The sequence below is a fragment of the Myodes glareolus genome, chromosome 8, assembly GCF_982192425.1.
Source record: "Myodes glareolus chromosome 8, mMyoGla1.1, whole genome shotgun sequence".
Classification (NCBI taxonomy): domain Eukaryota; kingdom Metazoa; phylum Chordata; class Mammalia; order Rodentia; family Cricetidae; genus Myodes; species Myodes glareolus.
In genome coordinates this window covers 42,816,686-42,829,437 of record NC_142033.1, presented here as the reverse complement: position 1 = coordinate 42,829,437, position 12,752 = coordinate 42,816,686, and the positions used below count along the sequence as shown (strand labels likewise).

The window sequence follows — 12,752 nt, the reverse complement described above, 5'->3', positions numbered from 1 at the left end:
TCCGATAGCTTGCCTGGGTAAGCTTGGTTCCGTGTGACTGGACCAGGTACTGGAAGCAAATGAAGCCATCTCGTGTAATTTTTGCCGCTGAAGAAACTGTATTGAAGTACAAAGGTACACACCTCCACGGTCCTCTATACATGGTTCCAGTCCAACCTTCGTGTGGGTCTCACGCTCCCAAAGGCTAAAGGAGTTCAGACAATTAATATCCTCCAGAGGGATATTTAAAATTGAACTAGAAACATCTTTTGTTAGTATTGGGATGCCCTCACCCCAACCCCATGAACCCCGCCTGGTCGCCAAGCCCCTGCCTGGTAGATAAGAAGACGTGGCACGTACATACAGGATGGGCTCCTACGCCTCTCAACACATCCCGAGCGAAGCAAAGCGGAGCCATTACAAAGCAGAAAACTGACGGCGATGAATACTCCTCAGCGTCACGTCTGATATTATTAACAATTTATTTTGGCAACACCCGGGATGGATTTCATATGGTTTTCCTGAATTCAGTAGGATTCCTGCCAGCAGAATCAGGAACACTGAGAAATAATCCCGGCTGGGGGGCGGGTGGGGGAAGCCATCTTGCTGTGTTTCGCAGCCTTGCCTCTGATCTGGAGACCAGCCGTTGCTCAATCCTTCCATTTCCAACTGCTCTTCCACGGCTGTCTTGCGAGGCTGGAGTTGATGGATGGATTTATAATGAGCCTGTAGATAGCCCCGAGGACGACGCTTTGTAAGATGGGAGAGGAAGCATGCGGCAGCCAAATATTTTGCAATATACGAGAACTCTTAAAATATGGATGTTCTATCCCACTTGTCAGCTTTAAGAAGCATAAATGTTACACGCTGTGGGCTTCCAGAGTGAACTATCTAGCCAAAATTCCCTCTCAAGATGAAAGAGAGGTCCTCTCTGACTGAGGAATCCTTCTTCACCGGAGCCGGTGGTCCCTTCTATGAGGGGGGATTTCACAAACATGACATTGTTTTTCTTGTTCTTGTTTCAGCCTTCTCTCCTCGATTCCTCCTCAGGGTGAGTTTCAAAGGAGGACCTGGGCAGGCATCCCTGAATTATTCTCTCTCTTCATCTTTCTTGGGGATCTCTTCACCTGCCGAGAACAGAGGTCCCGTATGTCTTCAACACGCGAGAAGTCAGCAGAAGAGTCCTGACTGATTGTGTCTCTGTCTACTTGCTTGGGCATGTAAGATACAAGAGTTACATGCTCTCAGGAAGACACTCCCAGCTGACAGCTGCCTCTTCATCTCCCTCCTCCTCTCCCCCTTCAGCCCCTTCTCCCTCTTCCTACTCCTTCTTTTGAGATGAGAGGGAAGTCTCATTATGTTACCTCGGCTGGTTTTGAACTTCTAAACTCAAGTAATCCCTTGTCCTCAGCTCCCCAAGTCAGAGAGCACAGCATACATAGTGTGCCCAGAAGCCATACTCTTAATACTAACATCACTAATAAAGCTTCTCTACCTGCCTCCACCGATTCTTTTATCTCTCAACTAGTTCTCAGTGAGAACATTGGGTGAGGAAGAAGGGTGTTGTCTCCTGCAAGCAAATTCGATCCCATACAATATAGGAGTCCACGCTGTTTTCTTTTCAGTTAAACATTTCCTTGCCATCAGCTGCATTAAAGGAAAGCCTTTGTATGGAGCATCGGATTATCCAGCCAGCGTCCTTCCAGGCGGAGGACTGAGGTGGACACGCAGCTGATCTCCGCATGCCACTTCAGTCTCCGTACACTCTTTCCGTCACACAATTCTCGGGCCCACATTAGGGTAGATCGAAGCTCCACTATCCAGACTGCAGTTGGATGGAGTGAAAATCAGCCCATGGCTCTGTTTTTATCTTCAGTTGAGAGGTCAGTCAAGAAGGGCACAGCTGCTATTAAATTAAATGCTAATATTAGTGAGGAGGAAATGAAAGCCAACAACCAAAGCATGTCTCCCAACCCCCCATGACCTACAGCAACGGCAATTGTCAGTGGGCATTTGAGCTAAGAGTGCAGTCAAGGTGTTCTATTGTAAAAGAGATGCCAATAACTAAGGACATGTATCCGCTTCTGTAAGATGAGATCAGTAGAGGAAGGAAGGCCCTGCCATTAACCTTCCTAAAGCGCTAACTTTAATCTTTGATGTTTGCCTTGTGAAATAGATGTTATCTCCATTTTAAGACCTGGGCAAACTGAGGTCCCGGCGGATAGAGCAAAACTTGTTCAAACTTAACCCAGGCACTATATGCTAAGATCTGGTTCAAACCTATGTTCTATGACTCTTTTTGACCTCAAGTCTACATGCTTTAAAATGCAACGAAACTTGAACATATCTGTGATAAGTAAGCAAAATAGTTGGGCTTGACACATGGATTTATTGTCGTGTTTTTTTGGTACATGAGATGAGACCCAGGACCTCATACATGTTATGCAGGTAGCCTACCACACCCTCTCCATGATCTGAAATATTATTATTTTTTAGTGTATATGTGTATGGTGTGTGGGTGTGGGGATGCCCCTGCTTCACCACAATTGGGAAATCAGAGCACAGCTCTCTTGCCCTATTACGTACTTTGCGTCTGTATGTTCGTCTATGAGTGTGTACGTGGGCACACACAGGGGACATGTACAGGTCAGAAGACATATTTTGTTAGCCTGTTTTCTTCCTCTACCATATGGGTGTATGGATTGAATTCAGGTTGCCAGGCTAGGCGGCAAACACCTTTACCAGCCAAGCCATCCGAGAAGACAACTTTGGAAACTGGCTCTCACCTTCTGCCTTGCTTGAGGAAGGGTCTCTCCTGTCGTTTGTGTCACTTTGTCATACTCCAGGCTACAAGCTTCCAGACAATTCTCCTGTCTCCTTCTCCCAGGTAGCTATAGGAACATTGGGGTTACGGGTGCACGACACCCTAAAAAAGCTTTTGAGGACATTCCAGGGGTCCAGATCCAGGGTTGCTATAGTAAGTGCCTTTCCCCACTGAACCACCTCCCTTGCCCGTGACTAATGAGCTTATGATGCTATGAGACACAGTTCTGAAGACTGTTTACAGATCTCTATTGGAATAATATGGCATTATTCAGAAGATACTGCGACCCACTTCATCAATCTTTCTTTGTCTTTCAGATTTAGAAGCAACACAGATGAGGACACATCTAACTGTGCCATGCGTGGACCAGGGAAACCTGGTGTCAGTCAAGGTCCACTTCACCCATGTTCAAAGGGTTACGTACATATCGAGGAAATTCTAGCACTTCAGTTCACAGATCACAGGTGATAGTCCCGAGCACTGGTGTACCAAAAGGCAAGAATTATTTGTTTGAACCCTCATGCAAGTAACATGATGTTTCTGATGAGACTGAATGAGCAGAGGCCTGGTAAACAACTTGGTATAATGAAGCGGAGGCCCAGATAGGACCGTCCATAGCACAGGTCCGACTAATCCCATCTCTGTCCTCCGTTGTTCCTGTCCGTCTTCCCCCACTCCCCACTGTCTGGGCACTCATCTCTGCATAAGCCCCACCTTCTTGGCAAAGCCATCTGAACCATGTGTTTTTTATCATCCGTGCACCCCCCCAAAGCTGAGTCGATCCCACTGTGTCTAAACTTCACATTCCAGCAACCTTTGCAGATGGGTGTGAGGAGTGAGGCTTCTCCAGGAAGGGAAAGTCCCAGAAACACACACAGTTATAGATGCTTGGTAAAGCCCTTTCATGGAGGATATTTTATTTGATGTTCACAATTGCTTTGAGGCAAGGAAGATCCTGGCCTCATCTTGCAGATAAGGAAATTGAGGCTCTCAGCATCAGGCTGTAATAATAAAGACAAGATCAGCAAAACCACATATGTAAGGTCTGACCTTCTTAATAGCATTTCCTAGACTTCTGTACCAATGACTGTTAAGTATCCGTGGGAATAACTCCATAATGATGATAAAATAAATTCCCTTCATTGTATAGCAATTTTTTAAAAAAAAAACCCATAAAATTATATGAAGTCTGTTGAAGCTAATGTTGAATTCAAGTGCAATAAAGTAACTGTGTAAATGCTTTGCTTAAAAGGACAGCACCCTAATTAAGCAGATTGTTAAAAGGATGGAGCACATGAACGCATCTTCTACACAGGATTTACTAGGACACATTGTACCCACAACCATAAAGTGGGAGCAGCTGTTGCCTGGAACGTAGACAGAGACTCATGAAGTAGAAGGTAGGCATCACAGTAAATCTTGTTAAAGTGGGGGTGCTTCCATGTCGTCCTAACCCTGCCTTCCTTTAACCGATGGCTTCATCGCATCTTCTGGGTGGCAGATTCTGCGTTTGCAGGTAGGTTGTCCAGTTTGAGCCTTCCCCTCTGTAAATGGCAGCTTTGTTCGAGAAGTTTTTTTGTGAAGAGGGGTGTTTGGCCTATGATAGCAGGTTGTAGTCTGTCGTTGTGGGGAACGAAAGGTAAGAGCTTACAACAGACACATGGCATCCACAGACAAGAGCAATGAGAATAAATACACCCTGTTCTGTGTGTCCTCAGCTAGCTTTTGCCTTCCTTGGGTTGTTCAGGAGTCGCTGTCTAGAGAATAGTGCTTCCTTCAGAGGGCTGGATTTTCCCAGGTCAATTAATGACCAAGACAATCACCCCACGGACATGTCCACAAGCCAACCTGATCTAGTCAAAGACTCTTCCCAGGTGGGTGGAGGACGTGTCAAGTTTACAGTGGAACTGACCAGCACAACCCGCCCCTTGCCAGCTTGAAGCCCAAACACATCAATTTGAGCCATAAATTTCCATCCCATCTCCCCAAAGTCTCACGTTAATATCATAGTATAAAGTACAGTACAACTCTTATAAAATGAAAAATACAGTCTTCAAAACTTCCAACACTTTAGAAGTCCAATGTCCTTTTTATTTTGTTGGCTACGAACTCAAGTGACCTGACTTACCAAAGTCCACTGCCTTTCTTTTCTTTTCTTTTTTTTTTTTTTAAAGCATTTCTTGGGAGTAGGAATTTTAGTTTATAATGTGTTCTTCATTTGCTTACACTGCTTTTTATGCCTCTGACTTTGAGGCTTTCCGCCTCAGGCTATAATAATAAAGGCAAGACCACCAGAACCTCAGCCATCAGCAACACGTGTCTGGCATTTGGCTAGTACACCATGGTCATAAACTGTCATGGATCTCCTTACTGGAAAAGCATCTTATCAATATAGTAGGAAATAGCAAGATTCTGACGCGATTTCATGTGCGTGTCTCTGTGACATTAGGGTGTTGTTCAGGGTATCACGACACTGGGACCAAGCATTTTGGTTGTAATGGGTAGGCGTTCCATCCATACATCAAGACAAGGCTTCAAGCTCACCTGCTTTAGGAAGCAGTAACTCTCCCTGGGGACTGATCTCAGCATTCAGGGATTCAGTTTGTCTTGTGTTCATTACTGCATTGCTCTCTGGGAGAAAAACATTTTTCCCCAGTTATTTCACGTGTATGTCTAAAAAGCAGAGCAAACCCTGACTGGCTTCGCACTGGGGCCTCTGTCTCACACTCAGCACAGGAAAAGGAAAAACATCCCAAGTATTCCCATTAGAAAGACAAATCCAAGAAACCAAGTGCTTACTAAGTGTTTAGAAGGGCTGGAAGAGGAGACACGGGGCCGGGCAAGGTGGGGTTGTTCGGGGGTGGGCACCTGATCTTTTGATTTCAACATCAATCAACACAGCTGCCAGCTGGAGGCCAGAGCACCTGCTGCTAGTGCCACTTCTGCTTGAGACTGGTGACCAGGAAGTGGACCGTGGGCTACAGCTGCTGCTTGCTTTGGTTGGCACTCGCTTGTCCACTGCGCAGCTGTAGGGAAGGCCCCGCCTCTCCTCTGTGTTCCAGGCATTATTGCAATACATTTTTACTGAGAGAACTTACTTCTCAGCCAATACTCTGGCTGCCTTGTAGACCCTCCAAGGGAGCTCAAATGAGGGCAGTCCCAGGTCCCTCCCACCAGCATGTGTCATGGCTAACATCGGTTGTCAACTTGGCAGGATCGCGGCCGAGGAGACACTAGTGAAACGCAAGTGGGCCTGCCATGGGTGGGAGATTCAGACCGAATAACAAAAGGAATTGGTGAATTGAGTACCATCATTCATTACTTTCTGCTTCCTGGCTACAGATGCAATGCAGGCAACTCCTTCAAGCTCCTGCAGCCACGCTTTCCCCACCATGATGGGCTGTGCACGCATCATGAGCCACAGAACAGCCCCTTCCTTCCTTTAGCGACTCTTACAGGTGTTTTTTCTCAGTAACAAGAAAAGCAACTGATACAACAAGTAATATCTGGCACCAGGCTTCACACACTGCTTGGTGGCCTGCCCCTGCCACCCCGTGCCCTCATCGTCACAAATGGCATCACTAGATGAACGTCATTGCCCCAAATTCTAGCTAAATCGGATGAGCTGATGTATCTCAAAATTTTGTGACTGGCAGGCCAAGACTGGGAAGTGTTCACTCAGACCTGAGTTCAATCCCCAATACCACGTAAAAACCTCAGCGGGCAGCATGGGTCTGCAATCCCGGAAACAGGGAAGCAGAAACAGAAGAATGTTTGGGGCTTCCAGTCAGCTGGCCTTGACAAATTGTCACGTTACAAGTTCTGTGAGATCCTGTCTCAAAAAATAAGGTGGAAAGCAATACGGGAAGGAGCCAGATGTTGACCCCTGGCATGTTCACACCTATGTACACAAGTACACACAAACATAGACATACACATCAACACATACGCATGTAAAAGAAAAATGTGGGAAAAAAATTAAACAAGCACACCTGGCAGGTTCTATCCTGGCTTTTGGATAGCTTGCTTCTGCTTAAAATGCATTTTTTTTCTACTCTGCAATAATCCAATATGGCACAAAGAAACAAGGTCTGGAGGGACAGACAATGGCTTGAACTTCATCTCTACTTTTAGGATGGTTTGTTTAATGTTTCCGAGTCTTAACCTCTCACTCAAACTCTGAACTGGATCGTATTGCTATCAGAATCTGGGGGAAGGAGGCATAGAGTACAAACTGCAAGGCTTTTTGTAGAGGTCAGGAAAGGTGGTGGTGAACACGTTTAGCTGCGTCCCAGACCAGGAATTGCTCTCCGGCTAAGGAAGTTACCTTGTCCAGGACATGTATCTTCCTCGAGTCCATCCGTGTTTAAGGATTAAGTGGGATGTGACCATCAATATAGACTGACAACTTGATGCGATCTAAAATCACCCAGAAACTAACTTCCAGGCATGCCTCTGAGGGGTTATACAGATTAGGTTAGACTCTCAGCAAACCTGGGAGGGATTTATCTGCTCATCAATTGAGAAGACCCGATTTGGGAGGCACCATTCTGTGTACTCCTGTCCTGGACTGAATAAAGAGAAGGTGAAATGAGACAATCCTCACTCTCTGTTGCGGGATGACAGGTACCATGTAACCAGCTGCCTCAGGCGCCAGCTTCCTGGACATTCCCCGGGGCCATGGACTGTACCTTCACACTGTGAGCCAAAGCAACTGCTTTCTCTCTTAAGTTGCTTTGGTCATAAAAACAGGTAAAGAAAGCAAGACGGAACGAAGAAGTTCTGAACCCCCTTGCTGCACTCAGGGCAACTCTGAGGGACCCCAGGCTTGAGAGCTCCTGGGAGATGAGGGGAGGGGTCTCCTGGACCAGACCACAGCTCAAGTCCTCTCTTTGTCCTGTCCTGCATTCTTCGCTTTCACAGACGACTGTCCCAAGGAACTCCTCCTAAACAAAACAAACAAAACAAAACAGAAAAGCAAAGCAATAAATAAATAGATAAACAAACGCCTACACACAAATCTTCGCTGGGAGTCTGTTTCCTGGGAAACTCAAACACAGAGACTGGGCAAGCAGGAAAAAGAATTTGCTAAAACGTTAGGCGGCCCCCAGCTCCTCCCAGGAAGACTGTCAAGGCAGGTGTGGAGAACAGTGCTAAGGAAGAAGAAAGACCCCAGACTATCCTGAAGGATCTACAAAGGAAGGTGGCACTCACAAACTGGGGGAATTATTCAAATATAAATGGGAGATTAAAAGAGGTTGGACTTCAGAGCTGAACTGTTGGCACCAGAGATCAATTGGTATGTTCCTCCCTGAGGGGCAGGCCACCTCTCCTCTTCCCAGCCTTCTTCTGTTGCTTGCAGTTCTTTGTCTACGGTTGAGGATCTGTGGGCAGTTCAGCTCTGGAAACATACGGACTAGTAACATCATATGGACTCAACAGATTGGGAATCTATATGCTTATACAAATACATATGTGCATTTACTAAGAAGTGATGAGAAAAGAGATCATGGATTTGAAGAAGACTGGGGAGAGGTATATGGGAGAGTTTAGAGGGACAAAAGGGAAGGGAGAAATGTAATTAAAATACAATCACAAAAATAAACACAGAAGCTACCTTTCTTTATTAAAAAAAAAAAAAAAAAGAGGTTGGACTCACCGAGAAAGAAGCACGGCTGTGGTAATAGTAATGAAAATGTCTGGTAATGAAGCCTCGCTAACCCCACTTTAATCAGAGGGTTGCGCGGGGTCATCACCTCAGCCACCGACAGTTTCCAGGCTTCAGAGAGCAGCTGGTAGAGCCTGCAGCCCTGCCCTTGGGAACCCACCAATCTGAAGGGTCAGGCTAGGAATAGGTGATCAATAAATCCTCAGTGATCAGTCCCAACCTCTGTCCCCCTAGGGCTCACATCTAATGCTTTCTGTCCTTACAGTCAGTGGTCTTGGCTGCTCTCCAGCACCTGATGAGACATCATTTTTACAGTCACGATACGGTGCAGCAAGTGAGACGGAACCGCAAATGCAGACGGTGATTACTGGCCTTACCCCCACGGAGCTGCAAGTCCCTGTATCCAAGTGTCTCCATTTGACTCTCAAAACCAGAGTGCCAGTTGTGACCTTGCCCCCAAGTCCACCTTCCCCACCACTCTAGCACCTAAGTGACCCTTTCCCAAGTCGTCCAGGGATGGATGCTATGTTTTCTACCTGCGACCTGCCAGTTACACTAGGGAAATGGTCCCGAGTCTTTCATTTCTCTGTCTGCATTACCACCTGCTGAGTCACCGGCCACCCTTCCCACACTCCATTAACGACGACAGCTCCCCGCATGAAGCCTCCTGCTCCCACTTTCCGTACACAATCTATTCTACATGATCATAGCACACCGTTTACAGCGATCGGACTGCAGATGAAATCTGAAGTCCCTGCTCTTCACGGATTCCGCGCTCAAGCTCTGACTCAGGTGCACCCACCTCCCCACCCTCGACCTTCTGCCGTGTTCTTCCCGGGGCTCCACCACTGTATCACACCCATCCCTGGTGCCATTGGCACCTTCAGCTGTGGGTGTGCCCTCATACTGGGTGTCTGACTCCTTTTTCCAAGCTGGCCTCAGCTCAAACGTCACCTCCTTTAGACTTGCTAGGTACAGACTCTAAAGCAGTCACTTCACCCATGTGCCCTCAGCCAGCTCTGTGCTATGTTTCCTTCATAGCATTTACTGCAGCCTGAGATGCTCGGCTTGTTCTTCAATGTCCTGCTCTTCCACTGAGATACATGTGCTTGTAGGATGTTCCCACCTTGTCTGCCTCCTTCAAAACTGTTGCCCTGTGTCTAGAATACTATCTGGCATGTACTAGGTGTTCTGTAAATATTTCTTGTGTGAAATAACCTAATTTGTCAAGCTGTCTTCTTTACCTAAGTTTAGAGCGTGGATTTCCTTTCTTAAGCTTACGTGCACATGTCCTCGACAGGTCTGAGAAAGAGTTCCGGAAGTCTGTGAACGTCAAGGAAAATAATTGCATATTTACTTCACTAAAGTGTAAACGAACCCAAACCATACTAACATTAGTGGTATACATGACTTGTAGTTTTGTTTTTGAGACAGGGTTCTCTGTATAGCCCTGGCTGTCCTGGAACCCACTCTGTAGTCCAGGCTAGCCTCAAATTCACAGAGATCCTCCTGCCTCTGCCTCCCAAGTGTTGGGCTTAAAGGTGTGCACCACCACTTCTAGATGATATACATAACTTTATCATCGATATATATGAGATGTTCTCAAATGGCATTCCATTCCATCAGGTACCCCAAACATTGGTTTTGTTCACCATTACTTCAAAAATGTGATAGCTGTCAGTTTGCTGCTGAATTGATGTACAAAGTATTAATTAAAAAGTACAGGGCAGGAAGGCAGCCTAGCAGTCACAAGGCCCTGGGTTCAATCCTAACCACTGAAAATGAATAAACAAACATACAAAGCACATAGAGTATTACTCCATAAAAATAAATTGCATGATTAGTATTAAATTAAGCATTTCTATTGTAATTCCATATGTTTTATATTAAAAAAAATCAACCTGAACATTCCATGGACCTCACCAGACAACCAAGAGTTTCCCATAAAAGGTAGAGAGTTGCATTAATCAAATATCATAGCTACCATAGGAATGCCATGTGTATTGAAATTTAAATTATAAAATTTAAGTGCTTGAGAGAGGCATGTGGTTAATGACTGCCATGGTGGACAAAGTCCATTCGGAGGATGTCTATGGCTGTCATGGTGAACAGAGCCAATATGGAGGATGCACATTCTTCAGACAGCTCTGCTGGGTAGGACTGCTCTAGGATGCAATGTTCCTCATGTGACCTGGCTTTTCTCCACCCTGCCTATCCACACACCCCATCTGCAATATCAGACCACATAGTCTCTGAAATGGGAGCAAAGAGACCATCTCTCAAGAGTTTTATCAACAAACCTTTGAGGCAGTTTGAGGGTCAGTTGCATCCCCTTATACAGAGAGTTGAGTGTGCTGGGCAGCATAACAATGCAGGTGCTCCTGGACTTAGCGTGGGACGACATTCTAGTGAACCCTCCATAAGTTGACTATCAAGTGTAGAAAACACCTTCAAAACTGCATCAATCATACTGAGGCTATATTAAACACCAACTTCTCATCAGTGGACCAGCACTATGGGTTGCTTGGGGGCTGGGATGCAGTGGACTGACACTGCCCTTCGCCCTTCTTCACTAGGGTATCATAGAACACACTGCTATCTCAACAGGAGAACAAAATTCAAAACTGGCGATAGGTTTCTACTAAATGCGTATTGCTCTTGAACTACCTTAATGTTGGAAAGTTTAAGTTGAACTGTCAAGAAACAGGTGCCATTGGTATCGCCTTTACATCATTCTCAACTTTCTGTCCTGACCAAAGGAAAATAACTGAGAGTAACTAAGAGTGGGTAAAGAAATCCAGAATGGAACAACTCAAGTCCCAGGCCAGCAGCTTGAGAGAACTTCTGGTAACTAATCCCTGGGCTTTTGTGGAAAAATATGGCCAAACAGTGTACATTATAAGTACCTTGACTGTTGAGCCTGGGAAGAAGGTCTACTAGATTCCAGATAGTCCAGAGCACCAGCAAGGACTCAAAATGGGCTTGAGTCATCAAGGAGGACAGTTAGCCCCTTCCAAGTCAGGAGAGGACAGACCACAGCGGTCCAGAGAGATACCTCAGGAGTGAGCTTCCTCCATAGAGTCTGGCCTACCAGTCCAGCTACTCTGCAAATGCCAGAAGGGTCATATCTATGGGTCAGGACAGCTCAAGGGAGCTCCCTCTCTCCTAGTGCCCCAACGTTCTTGAGCCTCCCCCATAGCTAGACCCCATCTTGGAGAGTAACAGGACAGACTACTGTCGCCTGGAAAAACTGAAAAACTGACTCACCCACAAAGACAGAACTTACTGGAATAACTCAAGTACACCAGCTGGACCAAACTTCAGTCCATTGGCACCTCTGTTAGTCATCAGTGTGGGCGTCGGGGGACAGTAAAAGGCGCTGGGTCAGTTATAAGAAGTTCTGCTGTTACCATTTTATTTGTACACTTGAGTCTGACATGAGTAAGCCTGAGACTGCTCCTGTTCAAAGTCATGCAGACCCTTGAGTAGTCCAAACATGGCCTAGCTAGGTATGGTGTCATGTGGTGTCATATGCCTTTAGTCCCAGCACATTGGTAGAGGCCAGCAGATTTACATAGTGAGTTCAAGGCCAGCCTGGTCTGGATAATAAATAAGTTTTAGGCCAGCCAGGGATACAATAGTGGGACAGTTTGCAAAACAAAGCAAACATGGCTCATGGCATCTTCTGATACACGATGAAGGCAATTTTCATAACTTCTCAGCTAAAGGAACCAGGGATCTATTAAGTGCTGGACCAGTGATCGAAGGTCACCTTACCCTATGTGCCTTCTTTCATTCCTATGCCAAGGAAGCTAAGGGGCCCTGGTTTTCCCGTTCCCACCACTGCTCCTGGCCAGCCCTGCCAAATGCATTTCAGGGTCACTCTATCTGTTCGGCACTGGACACTGGTGAGGTTAGAGTCCTAGTCTCCAAACAAGAGCTAACAAAGAACCTTGTCGGTCGGCGATGAGGCACAAGTGTACAGCCTTCTCCCTTGTCCTTGCTAGGGTGCAAGAACACTTTTCCTTGAAGGAGAGGGATCACTCAGAGACCAAGGTCAACAAGAGGGAGGGCAGAGTTTGCTAGTTAAGATGAGGTGTGCCAGCTTGGAAAATCTAGAAGAATGGAGTATTTCCGATGAGTTCCCCTCCAAAGTGTAACACCCCTGGCCTTGCCTCCACGTCTCCAGCTCCTTAGAGCCTGGAGACGACATTCACCAGTTCGTTGATTTCACTGCATATGTGTGCACTTCCCTATGTCCTGCCTGTACAAGGTTAAAAC

General features: G+C 46.2%; 1 long non-coding RNA gene across 1 annotated transcript; it reads left to right on the top strand.

The window, feature by feature from the left end:
* Window positions 1-540: 540 nt before the first annotated feature.
* LOC125387633 (uncharacterized) lies at window positions 541-9,651 on the top strand. Its single transcript, XR_007227925.3, has 4 exons — window positions 541-1,030; window positions 3,121-3,267; window positions 4,056-4,203; window positions 8,737-9,651. It is a non-coding gene; the product is annotated as an uncharacterized LOC125387633 (long non-coding RNA).
* Window positions 9,652-12,752: the final 3,101 nt, after the last annotated feature.